At 38.8% G+C, this 6,000-nt stretch overlaps 1 non-coding gene across 1 annotated transcript; it reads left to right on the plus strand.

Moving 5' to 3' along the window:
• Positions 1-1,384: 1,384 nt before the first annotated feature.
• trnap-cgg lies at positions 1,385-1,456 on the plus strand. The gene has a single exon. It is a non-coding gene; the product is annotated as a tRNA-Pro (tRNA).
• The last annotated feature ends 4,544 nt before the right edge of the window (positions 1,457-6,000 follow it).

Below are 6,000 nucleotides of genomic sequence, written 5' to 3' on the forward strand. Positions count from 1 at the left end.
AAAATGTTCTATGAAATGAGTCCAGGGATCTGAGCAGGCATAAATGGCTGGAAGCCCCGAAGGTCAGCAATTCCTATATTTTTTAATAGGGCTCAACATTTCAGTATTATCCCTAATGACCTCTCCTAACCATGCAGAATCTTACAGATCCACTTTAAATGACCACTTCTACCCAAACAGTATCACAAAAAATTGTTGTTGACTCAAGCCTCTTAGACAGATGAAGTAGTGCATGGACCCCAACTGGTGAAACAGGGTAGCTTTAACTGAGAGAAGCCACAAATATCATCTAGTCATTTGTGAAATATGCATCTGAAGAGTGAGACTACTTGTCCAGTGCACATAGGGATGAGTTTATGTTGTATACCAAACGTTCGGCGGTCAATTATTTTCGTTTAACAGACCGTTGCTAATAATAATTGACCGCTGTCTGTCTGTCTGTCAATACTATGAATGGTAACAAATAAATAACAATCATTTATAATAATAAATAAAACACTTTTGTAATTGATTTATTCTTTGAATTGCAATGTATTGATTTTAGTGAGGTTAGTACACACTCATAACCATAAATGCAATTCTAATAATTGACAATCTTTTCTTTCGGTGTTTCAGTTTTCGGTTTTGGCCTTGGTTTCCTCATTTTTGGTTTTTGGTTCCGGCCAAGAATTTTAATTTCGGTGCATCCCTAAAATATTATCATTGGTGTGGCCCTTTGACACAATTCAGGTTTCTCATGTGGCCCCTTGTAAAAATGTATGGCCCACCCCTGGTCTAGGGTATGGTTCTTTGGGTGCGAAAGGTCCCGAGTTCAACTCTGGGACGAGTCTCAGTTTTACACTGAATAAACTTTGTGTGGGTAAACAAAAGCTGTAATAATGCTGTACGGCTGATAACTTGGTTCTCGCTTGCTGCACGTTTCCTCACACCACCAAAGAGATTGAAATCCTTCAAGGGCGATTTCTTCTCCTGAAGCTACTGAGCCCAAAATTGCCTGAACATCTTGAAATTACTCTGGTTTTATGCTAAACAGTCTGTAAAATGATTACAAAGAAACAAAAAGAATCTTGGACCTCTGGCTGTTTGGATCTCGCCTTCTCTTCACCTACATGTGCAGGGTGTAGTGTCAATCCAGTGGTAAATCAATGCCAAGTGTTGGACTGAATAGTTTAGCTCTTTTCCGATCTTACATTTTAGGTTGCACCATGTAACGGTTTTAAAATGTTAGCATGGAGGAGAGAAGACATGTGTTTCCAATGTACAGTAACATTTTATTACAAAAGTTAAAATGAAGTTCAAATCTCTAATGAGCCTTTCTGTTTCTTGCAGTTACAGAGGGCCGCTTTGACTGGACACCTTAAAGTTTTTGGTTACTTTACAGCAAGGCTTGTTGGTCTGGGGGTATGATTCTCGCTTCGGGTGCGAGAGGTCCCGGGTTCAACTCCCGGACAAGCCCAGATTTTACAGGAAACAACCTTAGGGTGGGTGAAAAGTGCTGTCAAAACACTGTATCGGTGATAACTTGTTTGCGCTCAGACAGACAGCATGGTAAATAGAAAAGAGAAGCAGTCAGACTAAATATAAAACTGACAGACAGATAGATAAAGACAAAAAAGCTGACAAATAGATGGCCAGATGGATAGACAGACAGACAGACAGACAGAATAATATTTGAAAGGTACCAGACTCAAGGTTCAATACCTTCAGGAAACTGAGTGTTGGATGCTGGTTTGTGATGGTTGGATGCACATGGGACAGGGTGACTGCACTGTATTAAGGAGAGGATGACCGGGGCCATGTATTGCGAGATTTTGGGGAACAACCTCCTTCCCTCAGTTAGAGCATTAAAGATGGGTCGAGGCTGGGTCTTCCAACATGACAATGACCCGAAGCACACGGCCAGGATAACCAAGGAGTGGCTCTGTAAGAAGCATATCAAGGTTCTGGCATGGCCTAGCCAGTCTCCAGACCTAAACCCAATAGAGAATCTTTGGAGGGAGCTCAAACTCCGTGTTTCTCAGCGACAGGCCAGAAACCTGACTGATCTAGAGAAGATCTGTGTGAAGGAGGGGGCCAAAATCCCTCCTGCAGTGTGTGCAAACCTGGTGAAAACTACAGAAACGTTTGACCGCTGTAATTGCAAACAAAGGCTACTGTACCAAATATTAACATTGACTTTCTCAGGTGTTCAAATACTTATCTGCAGCTGTATCATACAAATAAATAGTTAAAAAATCATACATTGTGATTTCTGGATTTTTTTTTTCCAGATTATGTCTCTCACAGTGGACATACACCTACGATGACAATTTCAGACCACTCCATGATTTCTAAGTGGGAGAACTTGCAAAATAGCAGGGTGTTCAAATACTTATTTTCCTCACTGTATATATATATATATATATATATATATATATATATATATATATATATATATATATATACACACAGGGAGTGCAGAATTATTAGGCAAATGAGTATTTTGACCACATCATCCTCGTTATGCATGTTGTCTTACTCAAGCTGTATAGGCTGGAAAGCCTACTACCAATTAAGCATATTAGGTGATGTGCATCTCTGTAATGAGAAGGGTGTGGTCTAATGACATCAACACCCTATATCAGGTGTGCATAATTATTAGGCAACTTCCTTTCCTTTGGCAAAATGGGTCAAAAGAAGGACTTGACAGGCTCAGAAAAGTCAAAAATAGTGAGATATATTGCAGAGGATGCAGCAGTCTTAAAATAGCCAAGCTTCTGAAGCGTGATCATCGAACAATCAAGCGTTTCATTCAAAATAGTCGACAGGGTCGCAAGAAGCGTGTGGAAAAACCAAGGCGCAAAATAACTGCCCGTGAACTGAGAAAAGTCAAGCGTGCAGCTGCCAAGATGCCACTTGCCACCAGTTTGGCCATATTTCAGAGCTGCAACATCACTGAGTGCCCAAAAGCACAAGGTGTGCAATACTCAGAGACATGGCCAAGGTAAGAAAGGCAGAAAGTCGACCACCACTGAACAAGACACACAAGCTGAAACGTCAAGACTGGGCCAAGAAATATCTCAAGACCGAAGGTTTTATGGACTGATGAAATGAGAGTGAGTCTTGATGGGCCAGATGGATGGGCCCGTGGCTGGATTGGTAAAGGGCAGAGAGCTCCAGTCCGACTCAGGCGCCAGCAAGGTGGAGGTGGAGTACTGGTTTGGGCTGGTATCATCAAAGATGAGCTTGTGGGGCCTTTTCGGGTTGAGGATGGAGTCAAGCTGAACTCCCAGTCCTACTGCCAGTTTCTGGAAGACACCTTCTTCAAGCAGTGGTACAGGAATAAGTCTGCATCCTTCAAGAAAAACATGATTTTCATGCAGGACAATGCTCCATCACACACGTCCAAGTACTCCACAGCGTGGCTGGCAAGAAAGGGTATAAAGAAGAAAATCTAATGATATGGCCTCCTTGTTCACCTGATCTGAACCCCATTGAGAACCTGTGGTCCATCATCAAATGTGCGATTTACAAGGAGGGAAAACAGTACACCTCTCTGAACAGTGTCTGGGAGGCTGTGGTTGCTGCTGCACGCAATGTTGATGGTGAACAGATCAAAACACTGACAGAATCCATGGATGGCAGGCTTTTGAGTGTCCTTGCAAAGAAAGGTGGCTATATTGGTCACTGATTTGTTTTTGTTTGGTTTTTGAATGTCAGAAATGTATATTTGTGAATGTTGAGATGTTATATTGGTTTCACTGGTAAAATAAATAATTGAAATGGGTATGAATTTGTTTTTTGTTAAGTTGCCTAATAATTATGCACAGTAATAGTCACCTGCACACACAGATATCCCCCTAAAATAGCTAAAACTAAAACTACTTCCAAAATATTCAGCTTTGATATTAATGAGTTTTTGTGTTCATTGAAACCATGGTTGTTGTTCAAATTAAATCCTCAAATAAAATTAATCCTCAAAATACAACTTGCCTAATAATTCTGCACTCCTGTATATATATATATATATATATATATATATATATATATATATATATATATATATATATATATATATATATATATACCTTTTATTTTGAGATATATATATATATCTCAAAATAAAAGGTTTTGCAGGCAGGTAGCATTAATGTCTCTGCCACAGTACTTACTTTGAGATCTCTCTCATTCACCTTTGTGTTTGTTTTTTATTAAAGTTGAAGTCATTAATTCTATTGTCATGAATAAACAAGGTCATTATTGCGCTACCTACTGTCACCCAATTACTGTACATGGTGGAGTATTTTCATTACTCTGACAGTCACTACATCAGAGGAACATCCACTAAAAATGCAAATTATTTTCAGTAACTTAATAATCATTTTCTGGAGCAATATGAGACCATCTCTCTCATCTACACTCCCAAACATCATCAGTTGTTTGTACAGGATGAAGGCATATAAAATGATACAGTGTTAAATGAAACCTGACACACTGCTCAACATCCTCACACATCTCTTTAATAGGCCAGATGTGTGAGCTTTTTTACTGCACACCTGTACTCTAGTCTGAGAGAGAGAGAGAGAGAGAGAGAGAGAGAGAGAGAGAGATACATCATAAACATATTATAAAACAAACAAATTATTAAAAAATATTTACTCAGAATTAAGCAAAAATCAAGCACTGACAGTGCCACTAGAGGGCAGTGTGAGACTGACAATTGTCAATGTGACCTGTGTGTTACAATTCAACTGTTTCTATAATTAATGCAGATCTTTTTCTTTGTCTTCTTCTTTTTTTCCCCTTTTATTAAATAATAATTATTATTATTGTTATTAGTTCATTCTACTCCAAGCTTTGTTCTTCATTGAAAAAGTCCAGATTCATAATATAGAACTACTGCAACATTTCCGTGGTAACATACAGCATGTTTTTGTAAAGAGCAACTAAAAACTCCAAAGGAATTTACTTGTCACTTTATATGAGTTGTTATATAAAAAGAATCAATTAAATGCAGAAAAGCTCCTTTTTTAATAACACTCTGTTTTTGGTCCTGTGTATTTGGGTGTGTTTTAATTTTAGAGCATGTTGTATTTAATAACCTTTGCATGTGTTTAAATGCTTTTTCTCTTCATGTTTTCTTCATGAAGCGTTTACTAAGAGCTTACGAGCACATGGGCTTTGTTTTGTAACTGATCCTGAAGCAGAAGAAGATCACATTCCAGATCAGCTTCCTCCATCATCACATAAAACCTAAAAATGTGATCTCTTTATAAATATTTTTTTGAGTTCACTGAAGTGAACTTTGGACCAGTTCTCCTCTGTCCACACAACATGCTCCTCAGCAAAGCTTAGTCTAGCCTTTTGATTCTTTCTGCTAATGAAAGGTTTGGTCACTGCAGAGTGGGCTTTCAGTCCAAATGCTCTTAAACATCGAGACACTGTATGACGAGACAGATCCTCACCCTGTTCAGCGCTGAACTGGTGAGCAATTCCAGCTGCAGTGTGGAAACGATTGCCCATTGAGATCCTCTGCAGTATCCTGTCCTCTCTTGTATTTGTCTTCCGTGGACGACCAGCCTTCTTGGCAGACTTGAATGAGTTTGTGATGTTGTGAAGATTCAATATTCTTGGTGTTCTCTAATTTTGATCAGTGTGTTTTCTGCAAAATAATGTTTTTTTTTTTAATGCCTTAGTTATTTTGTGGAAAAGGTGTTCTGGTAGCATGGTATAGACACGACAAAAACTCCTTCAACTGTTGAGCAGTGAAGATGACATTATTTCAGAATTGTTCAATTGTTTATAAATTGCTCTTTAATTTTGATCGCCAATGTATTTACAGACTGTTAAGCATAAAACCAGAGTAGTAGCTTTGGTAAAAGAAGCAACTATTTCAGGATTCCAACCTCTTTGATGCTGTGAGAGAACAAGCAGCATGTGAGATCCACGCTATCAATGATACAGAGTTCAGTGTTCTACAGCTTTTGTTCACCCACACACAGTTTATTCAGTGTAATACTT

This window comes from Silurus meridionalis, chromosome 3 (genome assembly GCF_014805685.1).
Source record: "Silurus meridionalis isolate SWU-2019-XX chromosome 3, ASM1480568v1, whole genome shotgun sequence".
Taxonomy (NCBI): domain Eukaryota; kingdom Metazoa; phylum Chordata; class Actinopteri; order Siluriformes; family Siluridae; genus Silurus; species Silurus meridionalis.